At 38.2% G+C, this 14,243-nt stretch overlaps 1 protein-coding gene across 3 annotated transcripts in view; it reads left to right on the plus strand.

Annotated features, from left to right (window-relative positions):
* Positions 1-14,243, plus strand: part of atosb (atos homolog b) — a 29,690-nt gene that overhangs the window by 3,483 nt on the left and 11,964 nt on the right. The window contains exon 1 of one of the 3 annotated variants that reach the window (XM_088008712.1): positions 9,418-10,213. The exons of the other annotated variants lie outside the window; for them this stretch is intronic. The gene's annotated coding sequence lies outside the window, so the exon portion shown is untranslated. Of the gene's footprint in view, positions 1-9,417; positions 10,214-14,243 lie in introns of those variants that run through there. 3 annotated transcript variants of the gene reach the window in all.

Below are 14,243 nucleotides of genomic sequence, written 5' to 3' on the forward strand. Positions count from 1 at the left end.
ATGGACCTAAATCTCAGCTGACATTAAGAGGAGATGGCAAGATGACTGCATCACTTGCTGAATTAATCAGCATGGTCTGACGTTACAGCATGAGAAACAAAGGTCTATGATATCCAGCTACTCTTCTTAAACTAGTAGAACTTGGGCATGTTGTTCTGCAAAGTTGAAAAGCTTTTTCTGAAACATGCAATAAAGGTTCATGGTATTTCATGGTATGCAATTTTACAGAAAAAAAATCCATATTAGATTATATTCACTTTTTATATTCTCATAACGACTTCTGTAATAATTTTTTTTTTACTTTCCAAAGAAAGAAACAACTTGACTGTATTCGTGTTTCTGGATCTCCAGCTTTGCAATCCCAAAGTCTCGTTTAAGAACAGCAGCTGGGATGTTGCTTGTGGCCCAAAAAACACATTTTATATCTGCTTTAAAGCTGTGGCATCAAGACTCTGGGTTGTCGGTACTGTTGTTGTATTTAAGAAGCAGTTAAGTACTTTACTTTTTAAGCAGACATTTAGTTTGACATTGGTTTTATTTATTTTGAAGTTAGTTTTCCTTTTATATTTTGTATTTGATACGCGTTGTAAGGCACCGTAAGATTCCATAATATATTGTATGGTAATACAGTTTATTCTTGAAGATTTGATTTACTTGATCAAATCTTACAAATGTTGTGCCATGTTAAGTTAATAGCCTTTCATTTTTTGCCCTTAAGCCACTTAATAAAACAGACTGATGGTATCTTGCTACGAAATGTTAAAGGTCAATCTAATTGTGGGATAATCATGCTCTACCAAAACCCCTGTCTGGTTGTTATTCACAGCTTTTACTCAAAAGTGACAAGCAGTGAAACTGCAGTTTCTTAGAAAATATAACTAGAAAATGGTTATTCACTTTCCTGGCTAATTATTAATCATAAAATATTAAGATTCACAGTTTCAGCAGACTTAGGTGGTGGTGATAATTCTAATTTGAAATCTACTGCAATGTCAATTATAATAATGTTTTCAGGTCTTCAGTTTATTATGATGGGTTAGGGAGATCTGTGGTTCAGTGTTTAGTGTGGAAGCATTTTGTGAAGGTTTTCTCACGCTATTCCTAACTGCCCATTTGTGTGTTTGAGCCACCACATAGAAGATCCTGTGGTCAGTCGTTTTGGTAATCTTTTCTCTTTTCGTTTGAGTTAACTCATCACTGCATAGCCTGTGTTCCCTCTTCATTGCAAGATAAACTCATAAGTTTCAGTCTTTCAACTTGTTTCCTTTTGTTTGTGTCTCTGAAGTAAAATTACCTCTAGTCAATCTTTTGTCATTGTATTTTACATTATGCTCACAGTTTTAGTGGATATAAACTTATAGGTTGTTTTTTTAGGTCCCATTGAAGAACACATGTGAATGTGGTGCGTTGCTTTCTGTAGAGCCTTTTATATTTTTAAATAGCTTCTCTATTTGTGCCAGAATTAATGAGTAGTTATTGGTAGGTACAAGTCTGTATTATGTAGGTCAGCAGAGAGCTCATCATACTAAGACTTGTTCACTCTCAGCCTCTTTCCTGTCACCGTTTTGCTCTCTATATATGTTGACTTGTTTCTTCTATGTTGTCACATGCTTCATTTTTCAGTATTCTGCTTCTCACTGTGGCAAACATTAGCTTAATAGAAAAGCTTGACTCTTGGCATAAATAACTTATTACTCCATGTATTTTAAATAAAAAACACATTTGTGACCTTAAAGTAAGAGAAGTGAAACTGTGTGCACAAATGTTTGCAGTGTAACTGCAGTTCGACTGCAACTGTCTGTGGAGACTTTGCTGCCAGATCAAACACTGATATTTTTAACCAAAACACACAGCAAGAGCTGGAAGAAGCACTTATGGTGGCTGACATAGTGTTCCATTTCTCTACCTCTGATTCTGTAATTTGGATCTGAGCATGATGTCCGACCCAACTAAGCTATGATTCAAGGACAAAAACTAATTGGATTTGCAGATTAACATGGCGAGGTTAACTACTGTTAGGAATACAAGCTATTCCCAAAACATTTCTCTGAATTTTTGTATTGGGGACTTCTGCAGCAACATGTTCACTAAATAAGGTTGTACAGGGAACCACCCACCTATTCGCGGTTCAGTAATTGAAGATTCACCTACTTGTGGATTTTTCTGTGGGACATAGCTCCATATTTCATAGAGCATATCCAAAATATTCAAAGAAAAACGCAGATGGAAATGGAGATACCTAGGCGCAATGCTGCTTGGCATGCCGTTGACTGTCATTGGAAAGCAGTCAAGGAACGCCATTCATTTTCGTTGCTGCTGATTGGCTCTACCCCCAAGAGCAGAATTAAGGAAGACAGTTGATGTTAGATCCTGCAGTATTTCAGAGACAGTTTCCACTATATGTATCATGCTAGAGTATATTTGGTGTTTTGACTATTAAAATAGACATTTTCAAATAGTCATTTTCAGATGGGGTCATTAAGCCCTGTGAATAAAAAGATCTTCACGGTATTTCTCTCTCGTCATTTGCATGCTAATTACTGCACTACATCAATGTGTGTTGCGTTGTAAAGGCTGTTGTGTGTATCTGACTCGTTTCCCCACTGTGTGTCATCAGAGACGGGAAACTGCTTTGTTGTTCTGCTGTTGTTTAAGATGTGACGTAAGGTCCAGGGGACATGTAGACAACTATTTAGGGGTGAAGAAGAAAGTAGCGGAATGTGTGGCAACGGTGTGAGGGAATTGTAGGCATCACAGGTGCAGACAGGTGTGAGTCAAACAAATTCAGTGCAATTTTGGTTTCCACAATCCTATCTTGTTGTCTCTACAGTATATATGGCTATTTTAGTGTACAAGACTCATATGACGTTATATTGTTTACCACCAAAGTGAACAATGGCGTTGAGTAGTAGCTCAATACCAGCTTCACATTTAAAACTGTTGATTTCTTGTGAGGCTTCCTGCATTAAAGTCTTTAGCTCTTTATTCACAGTAGCTCCATATCCATTTTGAGTTTGGAATTTGTCACCTTTATGATTCACACTGACATTGTACACACTGTGGCTTTTTATGATGCATTTCTTTGCAACACTATCCTGTTAAATATACAGACATTCATATGACTACAGCTGCTATTTGACCCATTAGCTCACACCCTAAAAGATAAACTTGGCAGCAACTGGCACTTGCACTGCTAATTATCAAAGTAAGTCTGTTTTTCAAACAGACATAAAAGACTCAACAAGAAAAATGTACAGATCTGAAAGTTAAACACCTGAAAGTATATAATTACTAACAAGCTGTAAGCAACACAATATGCCTCCAATGGGTTTATTTAATGTACTGATGACAGATGCTCACAAATTAGTTTATTGAAATCAACTCTCTAGCATTGAAGACTCTAATGACTAATTGTTGTCTCACTTTCCAGGCTCAAATTAGGACCAAATTAAGCAAAAACAAAAATCCTGCCCTGTTTTCATGGATGTAGTGAAAGTAGGTGTAGGTTCAATATGGATTGGTTTTGGTGAAGCTTAGAAGTTGGTGTTTGGGTTAGGCAGTTGACAGTGAATGGACAGCTCCATCAGTGACCTAATGGGATTGCTGAGCAACCTTCTCATTGTAAGTTAACCTGACCCCAGGATTAACCCCAGTCAGACCTTTAGTTGACCTTTATTTTTAAATGCCCACACCAAAATGGATCAGAGGCCCTGCATGTTGGAGTCTACAGATATGCACATATCATTTAATTATAATGAAATATTAGAAAAACTAATTGTAAAATCCCACATTTAATTCACTCTTCTGCTGCATCTGTCAGTACAATGTTTAGGACACTTTCAATGTGACACCTTTTTTTTCTACTCCTAACACACTTGGGTGCAGAAAACTAATCTGGAGAAAAGGGAACTCATCTGGATGGAGAAACATGTTATTGTCATGCAGTTTGAATCTATTAATCTATGCAATTGCCCAGCGTTCACTGTAGACTCAACCATCCTTTGCGACATTTCACTCTATAGCCCTCCCAGAAATGCAGTTGTTAATAAGCTTTAACTCTTCTTGTAATATTTCTCATCATCCACTTTTGTTGGCAACCATCAGTTGACTTGTTTGGTGAAATGTGTTGGCAAGACATTGGGCAAGTGCTTAAGACTTAGTGGTTTCCCCCTTCTTTAACTAAATATCTATTTGGAACACAAGCAAAAGCAATGTGGCACAATCATACAATGCAAGAATTCCCCTAGCATGAAATTAAAGAGCATGAGAGATAGGTGAAAAGAGAAGCAGCTGAATGTAAAGTGAAGGATTGAGAACTGAGAGGGAAAAGAGTTGAGGTGGAGAGAGACAGAGGGAGAGAGAGAGATCTTTATTTCCTGTCCTCCATGAATAGGCAGCATATTTTCTGGAACATTCCTCTGAGCTGGCCAGGCCTGTCACCAAGAATTGGGCTGCCACACTTTCCCCCCATCTCCACATTTCCTCTGATTGCAATTTTTGTGTTACTGGATATTGTACCTAAGTCACTTCTTGATTATTTTCCTTCTACACTGTTTGGTTCCTTTAACTGTTTTAAAGAGCTCTTATCAGAGAGGAAAGTGAAAAAAAAAATGTCTTGCAATTAGCATTAAATGTAGGCTGTGAAAGTCACGTAACTCTTGTGGTAAATAGTTACAAATCATAAATAAATTAGATTTAAGTAAAATAAGATCAAGTGGATTGCATAAAACTTTTTAAATGTTCGTTCAGGAATTTATTCATAGCAGCACATTGCATGACACTACAGAAGACAAGTTTCCAAATGTTCAAAATCAAACTATCTTGTAGCATCATAACATTGTGAATTAATTGATTGCTATGTGAAAATTGTCACATAAGTAGAAGCAGTGTTATCAGGTTTATCTGTGTTGATTTTTGGTTAATTTATACACAAAATGTCTAACTTGGGCAATTGAAACTGTTTATTTTGCATCCAGAGGAGTGCTGAACTCTAACAGAGTTTAAGAGTACATTAAACACGATTGGCTGAGTCTTTGTATCACTTGTTTGTTTTCTTAGCATATATGTATTCAGTTTAGGCTTATAGAACTCATTGAGTAATGGGCCTTATTCATATTAATTTCATTTATTAGTTTAATTTGAATATAGTATCTACAACATCCTGCTTTAGTCAGCATATTAAAGAAAATCAGCATATTAAAGCTAGCAAAGCTAAGCTTAATTAGATCTCTGACTGCAGGGTGGTAGCAAAATGCTTCCAGTAGGGTTCTTGGTATGTGTGGAATATGGACGAACCAACATTCATGGGATAGTCGTCATTCCTTGGCTGCATTAAAACTTAATTCATGACAACAGTTGAGGGGTTAGGCATAGTCCACAAGTTTTTGTTTGGATTGATATCTAGACTGTTGGAAGCCAGTACAGCAACTTTTCTGTACTGGCTTCAATATAGATATTTCATAATTTGGCTATGAAATATATCAAAGATTATGAAACTATAGATATTACTTTCTTGTTGTAGCCCAAAATTAATTTGACAGTGGAAAGAGATGCTTGCGTTAAATACAATCCTGAGCTTTGATTGTTCTTGTGTTGTTCAGTTTTCTGTTAGGCAGATTTTTGGCTCTTCTTTTAGTCCAGGAGTTTTCAAATTAAGGCTTTGAGTCTCTGTGTCCTGCAACCTTTAGATGTCTCTGGTCCAATATACCAGAATCCAATGGCTGGAGTATGAGGTCGAGCCATCGGACCTTCAACACAGATGCGTCTATGTGTTGAAGCCACGCATCCAAAAGTTGCAGGACATTGGCTCTCGAGGGCTGTTTGAGACCAAACGAGGTCTCAAGCAGACATCTGTTTTTATGCAAGTGTTTAAGGTGATCTTCAAACTTACAGTTGTTTCAAAAGACTTTCCCAACTTGTATAAATCTAAAATCTCCTCCTTAGATTTTTACTGATTACCTCAGACCTTTACAAATGTTGTTATAAGAGATTACAATGGGTGGGTAACAGCATGCAGGAACTTGCTATCCAACAACAGTAAAATTTGATTATGGTATCATGGTGGTTTATAGATCTTGTTCTGGTCTTAACACAGCTGCCTCACAACACTAAACTGAATATCTATGGCTTCAAGAAAGGGGGAAAAAAATTGGTTGTTTCTTTTAGGATATGAAATGGATATTTATTAACACATGAGATCAATGGATGTTAATAGCTTACAATCTCTTGACGAAAAGTCAAAACATCCAAGCATATTTAATCAAACAATTTCACTTTTTTTTTCAAAGATAAGTCATGAAAATTGTTTCGACACTGAAAGACCAAATAGTTTGTGTCAAATTTATAGTTTAGTGCACCTCACTATGTAGAGCTCAATCCACACAGGAGTACACACACACACACATCTTCAAATGTGCTCATATGGGCGTTCACCTCCTCCACCCTCATACACATATGCACATTATTATACCGTCATTCCACCCGTCTCTCTCATCACCTCGCTCTCTTCTTTTTGTTCTTTCCTTCCTCCTAACATGGAGCGTGACCTTTTCACCTTTCAGTCAAAACTGTGACTAAGGGATTTTCTCTGAGTTATCACGTGGGTTAAATTTCTGTTTCTTTTTGATTTTAAGGATGTAATTGGAGAAGAAGATAACATTTCTGAAACACTGATGGTGTCACTTTGAAGTCTGAAATCTGCAAGACATGGCAAAATTTAATTACTAAAACCATTACAAAACTTCACTGTCCTTCAGCAGGATTGTCCAAGACTCCAAACACATTCTCATGTTCCTGACAGCATTACAGGAATGCGAGTGTTTGATAGAATGCGAGTCTGTACTTTCAGCCTGTCTTTCTCTTCTGGTGGACTGGCTGTGCCCTCGTATAGGGGGAGGGTCTCCACAGAGGAAACACACCCTTTCTACCCCAGATATAGAAACAACCTCGACTCTAAAGTCAACAGAAGATTGAAGGTGTTTGTTTACATTTGTGCATACTGCAGCGTGGGATTTTTCAGATCTGGTTTGGAACAAAAAAAATGTCATTTTATTATGAAACTTTTCTATGTGAAGATTCAGTTGAGCCCGTTTGAAAACAGAAACCTTGTCTCAACTCAACCTTTGGTCGTCGGTTTATCTCGCTGTCTCTTAAAGTTCCTCCTCCACCTTCTGTCTCCTCCCTTTCCTCTCCCTCCTATCCCCATATCTCTATATTTGGAGGTTCATAGTTAAACACGTGTCTTGTTTTTTTTTTTTTTAATCCGCTTGTCTGCGCACATATATGATTGCACACACTTAAAAAAAGCATGCTCAGTACATCAAGCTGCAGCAAGAGGGGCCTGCATTCTTCCTCTATGAAAGAGTGCATTTAGTCTGCGAGCATTTACTGTTGCATATTAAAGAAAAATATTCCAGTAACTTCAGAGAATGGGTACATTCAATCTGTTTAATAAAATTGAAAACTAGATTGCCAATAGTTAGACATGCAACTATTAACATTATCATTATATGTCTTACTCATTCTCCTTCCTGCAATCTTGACATATAAAGTAGTTAATTTGACTTTTTTAACTAATTGTTGGTACTTTGCAGCGTTATTGTTGATCATATTTCATTGTGTCCATTTTCTGGTGGGTTTGTTGCTATTCTTTTGGGTAGATTTCTGTATATCTGATATTTTGTCATGTTGTTGTGTTTCATATTTTTTTATCCAGGATTCCATGTAAAAGACAACCATTCATTTGTGATGTTTCCCTCTTTTCCCTACTGTTTTCTTTTTTTGTACCATCCCTGAGATTCTAACAAGCTGATGTTAGCTGCTTAATTTGTCAGGCTATTTGCCCCTGTAGTGACACATCTTTATTTTTAAAAGCTTGTTCACTATAGTTTTAAAACAGCAATGTGTTGATGAGAATAATAGGTGGAATTCCTTTAGTTTCCACAGCATGACTTGCTGTTTTTTTTCCATGACCATAAATATTTCTCAGCACTTTTCTCTTGGTTGTTTCCATGTTAACAAGAGAAGTGTAGCAGGCCTCTTTGAGGCAGCTTCCAGCAGTGCACAGCAACCTGTGTAAGCAGTTTAATGCTACTGTTCTCTATGCTGCATATGGACTCAGAAAACTGGTCATTTTGACACTTTTTCAGAAAATGTTTACGATTGGAAACTGGGACTTTTCAAAAGCTTGTTATACCTTAGTTAATTGTCTCTTGCTTTATTTTCATACTCACGATGGAGCTTGAAACCTTTGCACAAAAACTATTAAGTGTTTGATAACATTTTAATGCCTTAAGTATATACAAACAATCCTGGCAAGTTGTATTCCATAAAACAAGTACATATATTTTTTTCTTGCTTTTATGCAGAGTAATTTAATTATTTATGTTTCTGTGCACTAAGAGATTCTGGCAAGATGTCAGACCCCACATTTATTTAGGCGGTAGTAGTGGTAGTGCAGGAAATTGCCAAGAGAGTTCAGGTTACTGGGATTTTTATTATTGTTTTAAACCTTAAAAGTTTAATAAGTAGAAGTTGTCTTTTGTCCAACATCTTATATAAATGTTTGGTTATTATTATTATTTAAACTTTCTCCTGCTCTCTGTGTAGCAGAAATAACATGACAACTAAGCAGCAACAGGCAGGAATATATTTTCCATCTGGGTAGAAGCAGATGCAGTGTGTCACAGTTGGAAGCTGACCAGGAGGCAGATGTAAATCAGCAGTCATAGCAGGATGGTGACAGTTACTAACTGAAACATGAAGAAACACAGAGCTGCCTTTAGACTTGTCTCGTGTGTCCCAACCAACAGACCTATATTAATGAGCAAACCACAGCTTCCTTATAAAGATAAAGCAGCACGCTGCAGGGAGGTATGTTTGTGTCTGCAACAAGCATGCAGAACTTAAGAAGTGTGCTAAATACGCGAGCCTAATATTCTTTGACGTATAGTTTCGCCTCCTGTTTTTGAGCGAGAGGTGAGAGAGCGCTCTCCAGTGTGTGATGCATTTTTTTCGTGCGGTGGATACTTCAACTCCACTCCTCTCCTCTGTGACGTTTATTGCATAATCAAAGTGCTGTTCCTAATTAGCTCACAGATGCTAGAATTAGTCACACATGTGCACAGCTGATTGCTGCTTCTGGTGCTCTGCTGATAAACTTTATTTCGTGTGTGCTCCACTCCCTATCTGTCCTCTGGCTGCTGTTATTCTGCTTTTCCTGTTTGAAGCTGTCGTGCTGCACAGCCTGCAGCTTGTGTATGAGAAAGACTCCACAGAAAGGGGGAGGGTGAATTGCATGGACGTGTGGTTCTTTAATCTCCCTTATTATTATAAGTTGTTCTTTTGAAAGTTACATTCAGCTAAATATGTATTGCTTTGTGCGAAAAGATCAGAAGTGAAAATATGTTTAAAGTTTATGAACTTTGAATGCATGCTTTTAGAAAAGTGTTTTTTAATTTTGCAGAACAGGCTCAGTATAGGAGCAGGTGGGCGGGCTTCTGGCTCCCTGCACTTCCTCTCCCCTGTCACTCTTTTCCTCTCAACCAATCAGAACTTTGCTCATTACAGCTGACCCCCTCTCAGCTCACCAATCGGCTTTCAGCATCCAATCCCCCCTCCTTTATTTCGTCTGTATGCCTTCACTGCTGAGTGAGCAAAGCATGCCTCACTCTATCAGCTGAGAGGAAAGCAACAGAAAGAAAACACACAGAGAGACAGAGGACAGTGAGAAAGTGTTGAAAAGAATGACAGAGGAATAGGAAAGACCGTGAGAAAAGACAGGAAAAAGAATGAAAGATGAGCAGAAACTTCTTCAGATACTTTACAGGAGTTCATAAACAGGAGAAAGAAGGAAAAAAGTGGGGGTGGCTTAAAACAGAAAAGGAGAAGGAGGGCACAGGCGAGGCATATGGGGGCTGGGAGTTGTTGATAGGTTTTTGATTTGTGCATGTGTGTGTGCGAAATGAGTGTGGAGAGAGGTAGACAGGAAGAAAACAGAGAAAACACGCATTATTGCAAGCTGCTGAACAAAACAAGGAGAGGAAGGCAGAACTCTCTTTCACACTACAAACTGTTCAGGACGGAGGAAACGAAGAAGAAACCAGTGAGTCAAGAGAGGGAGGGAGAAGGCAGCCTGAGCAAGCAGAGGAGAACAGTGTCACCTACTCTGACCTAAAATAAAGGGAGGAAGGAGACTAACCTCATCTTTGACAGGGTGAGTGTGACAACTTCTCCTGCTCTCATGTCAAGTGCTCCACTGTTGCTCCTGTTGATCTCTGTCATATTGTCAGCTGAACTGAGATGACTCAACGTCTCCTAAAATGGCCACATGAAAGGCAGACAGACTGAGGGAGGGGAGAGCAGGAGGGACAGAGGGGAGACCCTGAGTCAAACAGCATTTTCAGCAAAAATGTCACTTTGCCTGTCCAGTTCAGAATGTCAGCCGAGCTGCTGTGTTTACTGCAACTCTGTGACTTATCTGCCCTGTTCGTCTTACATCCAACCCGGTCACTTTCGTCTTTTCTTTGCTACTTCCTGTCATATGTTTGTGTTAAACACAGACACATTCAGTTGTCTTTCAAACCATTCATTTTTAGACAGGGGTTCATGTACTCAACTCAATCAGCTGATTTTTTTTTTTGCAGGCAGAAACTATTTTTGTGTTTAGGAATGTTCTCAAGCAAGTGTGTGTGCGTGCGTGTGTGTGTGTGTATTTATATGTATTTTTTTATCAGCCTCCAGGCACAGAACAGACCTGGGAGTAGTCCAGGCAGTGATCTGCAAAAGGTTGATGAGACAATCTGTTATGGAATAGACTCAAAACGCAAGCAGTGCAGAGTGTCGGTGAGAAGCCAGAGATGAAACTTTATTTTCCCAAAAGGCTCATTCAAGATAACAGCCTAGGCCACAGACTTATAAATACATCATTCACTTTATACAGGGTAGGGAATTCTCAAAAAGTCAAACCAACGTGGCTCATATTTGTTTTCTGAAGAGGTAGTTGGAGAAAAATTTAACTACTTTTCCAGCAAAGGTCGTTTTATCATGCACCGTAATCCCTGTACTATATGTCCCACATTTTTACATAGTTTGGCTAGTCCTGTGACTTACAGTTGGGTACAGTTTATATATGTTTTTTTCCTCTTTATGGCTCAGTTTTTGACAGATGCATTAAGTAATGACGGACTTGAACTAAGGACTGGACTTTACTGTATGCTGCCATGCGGAAAGCTAGTTGTGGTCTGAAAGTTAGTGAGCCAGAGCTGGCGGAACGACTCCACAGTTGGGTACATAAAGAATGTTTTGACGTTCTGTGCTACTTTGTTAGATTTTCCACCATAGTGCATCTAGACAGCTATGCTTATCTATTGGTGCTACCTTTCCAAACTGCAAAAACACCTTGTGAGGCCCGTGATCAATGCAGTTACGCCTGGTAGTTGCCAAGGTGATGAATGTCATTGACTTTGCAGGTGGACCTTCTTGGTGGTAGCGCTATATTCAATGCAACTGTTTCTGTTTCACCCTGGCTGTGCAATTTGCAAAAGAAAAGCAACTAAACATAATGTGTCATAAGATTTGAGACGACTTCTCCAGTGCCATTTATATGTAGGTTCCTCCTTTTCATTATGCATTTTTTGACTAATGGGAACTTTTAATCCGGAAAATATGTTATTATTCAAAGAAGAAGTCAAGAGAGGCTGATTGCAACTCTGGAGGAGATGCATTTCCTTAGCTGGGATAAGGAAGCTGATAGGAGTTGATAGGAATATGCTTACAGCTTAATACAGGTTAACTTGTTAGAGGCTTCAATAGACTTGATACTGGGGTCGGGCTTCACCTTCCAGCAGGATAATGACACTCAACATATAGCTAGAGCTGCAATGAAATAGATTGAGAAATGGGGAAACTTTCAACCCTTAGAAGTGCAAAGTTTTTGGAGACATATCCTAGAGTACTTGCAGTTGCAAATTTCAATGAAAGATGGTTCTAGTAAGCAGAACAGATATACATGCCTTACTTTAAGCTGTTTTTTAATGTTAATACCCCAGTGTCATTTTCCCCACACTTTGCAATTATGTATTTACTTGTGTTGGCCTGTCACATAAACGTCCTGTAAACTACACTCCAAGTTGTGGCTGTAAAGTGACCAAATTAGAAAAAAATCTAATAGGTATAAGTGCATTGAACTTTAGCAACATATTTCTTTTCAATCTTGTTGGAACCTCTTTCGGTTAAACAAGATTTCTAAAGAAAGACCATAAAATGTTTTTTTTCTTTTTTTTTTAAACTCAAATGTTTCTGGTAGCTACAATGAATGAATGGAAGTTAAGACTTTAAAAGATATGGCTCCATCATTCACTCCTTTGAAATGTAAGCTAAACAAAGAGAAAAGCAACCTTCAGTCAGTGAGCTGTCCAATCTAACTCCAGAATCCTGCAAGTGCAGCAGCTGTGTTTCTTTCAAATAGAGCATCTTTAAAGTGGGGCACAGTGAATGTCAAACAGAAGGAGGTATAGAAGAATCTTTATCAAGACGTGTTTTTCCTATGCTGCCGAAAGACAGAAAGTGATGGTGCTTTGAATGCTTGGCTTTGTCCGTGTGTGTGTGTGCTTAGGTATGTGGCGTTTGTGTGTTGTGATTAATATATACACAGGCCAAATGTCAGGCTATTTTTTCGACAAGGCGCTAGCTTTTAACTCTGTCTCTGACACCTTCCTAGGTTTTACTGGGAGGTGGTTTCTAGGTCAGCCCAATCAATATATGATGTGTTTCTGTGTGTTGTCAGAGTGCCTTCCAAAAGTATTTATACCCCATTTAAGTTTTCCACATCTTACAAGCTTCCGTGTGTTTTATTGGGATTTTGAACTCCCACAAATCAGCTTTGTTTATGCTGAGATAGCATCACACATTGGTTAGCTGCGTCTGATTAGTTGACTTCTGAAGGCAATTTCATTTAACTTTACTTAGGGGTGTCAGAGTAATGGGGTTGAATAAGAATGCATGCCATACTCTTAGAGGATCTTATATCTAATTAAAAAAAACAACAAAAAGATGCACTTAAAATTCCATCAATATACAGTGATGTACAGTTTAATGTGACAAAATGTGAAAAAGTTCAAGATCTGTTTATATTTCAGTCTTGTTCAAGTTTTCAGAGCTCATCACTGATGCATATTTCTAAGTGTGCATCTGTGGAACAGATGGTTTTACTGAGTATTCAGTGTAGTTGCTACTCAAACTACTGATCGCCTTTGGTGTGGTTTGATTTAATGGTTAACTAGAGGCTTTGCACTGATCCGATAATCTTGTTCTGTTACGTTTGTCAAGCAAGTCTGACGCCCCCTTCCTCATGATGATGATGTGAAACACCTCTCAGCCCTCCTGATCAGTCAACTGACACAGGACATCTGACCTTTGACCTCATGACCACTGTCTCCCTTCGCCTCAACACACAATGGTGCTTATGTGTTGACAATTTTATCCACTCCTGTGAACAAACATATGCACATTCCACCCCACCACTGCAACTGTGTGGCTTTATTAATAATGTTCTCAGAGAATATGTTAAGATGAACAGTGACCCGATGGTGAAAGATGTAGTGCAATATAAGACCGTTTGGCTGTGGAGGTTTATGTCCAAAACTCTGGACTAAAGGCCTTCAGGTGATTTCTAAAGAAACAAAACTTAACTTACCTCCAGTGTCGTATTTTATTGCTAATAAGCTAGCATTGTTATGAAGATGTTACTGGTTCTTCAAAATAAAAACACTTCCTGTTAAATAAAAAAAAAAAATCAACCTTTTCATGTCTGTGCTGTTACTCTTCCTTCATGATGATTCAGTTTGGAATATGTTTACCATTTAGACTTGACAACAAAGGTTTGAATTTCTCAAAATATTACACTCATATTCAGGATGAAAAATAGCCTCCATGCTACACAAACAGCACTTTACAGGGAATGTCTGGTGAACGAGCAAAGAAGCATGTTTTAAATTCATAATTTAATCAGGTATAGTTTTAGAGGTAGACTAGATAGCATGCATCTTGAGAGAGAACATTGATCACAGTAATTAAAGCCCTAACTAGTGGCCTTGACAATGCCACTTTGATAAACGAACTTGTGAACACCGTCACATGAAATGGATCCACTGGAGGCATATTATGTTACTTACCTGCTTGTCAATGATTACACACTTCCAGGTCTTTAACTTTGTATCTCCTTTTGTTGAGTCACTCTTTTCTGG

Source organism: Poecilia mexicana, unplaced genomic scaffold (genome assembly GCF_051168715.1).
Source record: "Poecilia mexicana isolate PSO_F unplaced genomic scaffold, ASM5116871v1 scaffold_9, whole genome shotgun sequence".
NCBI lineage: Eukaryota > Metazoa > Chordata > Actinopteri > Cyprinodontiformes > Poeciliidae > Poecilia > Poecilia mexicana.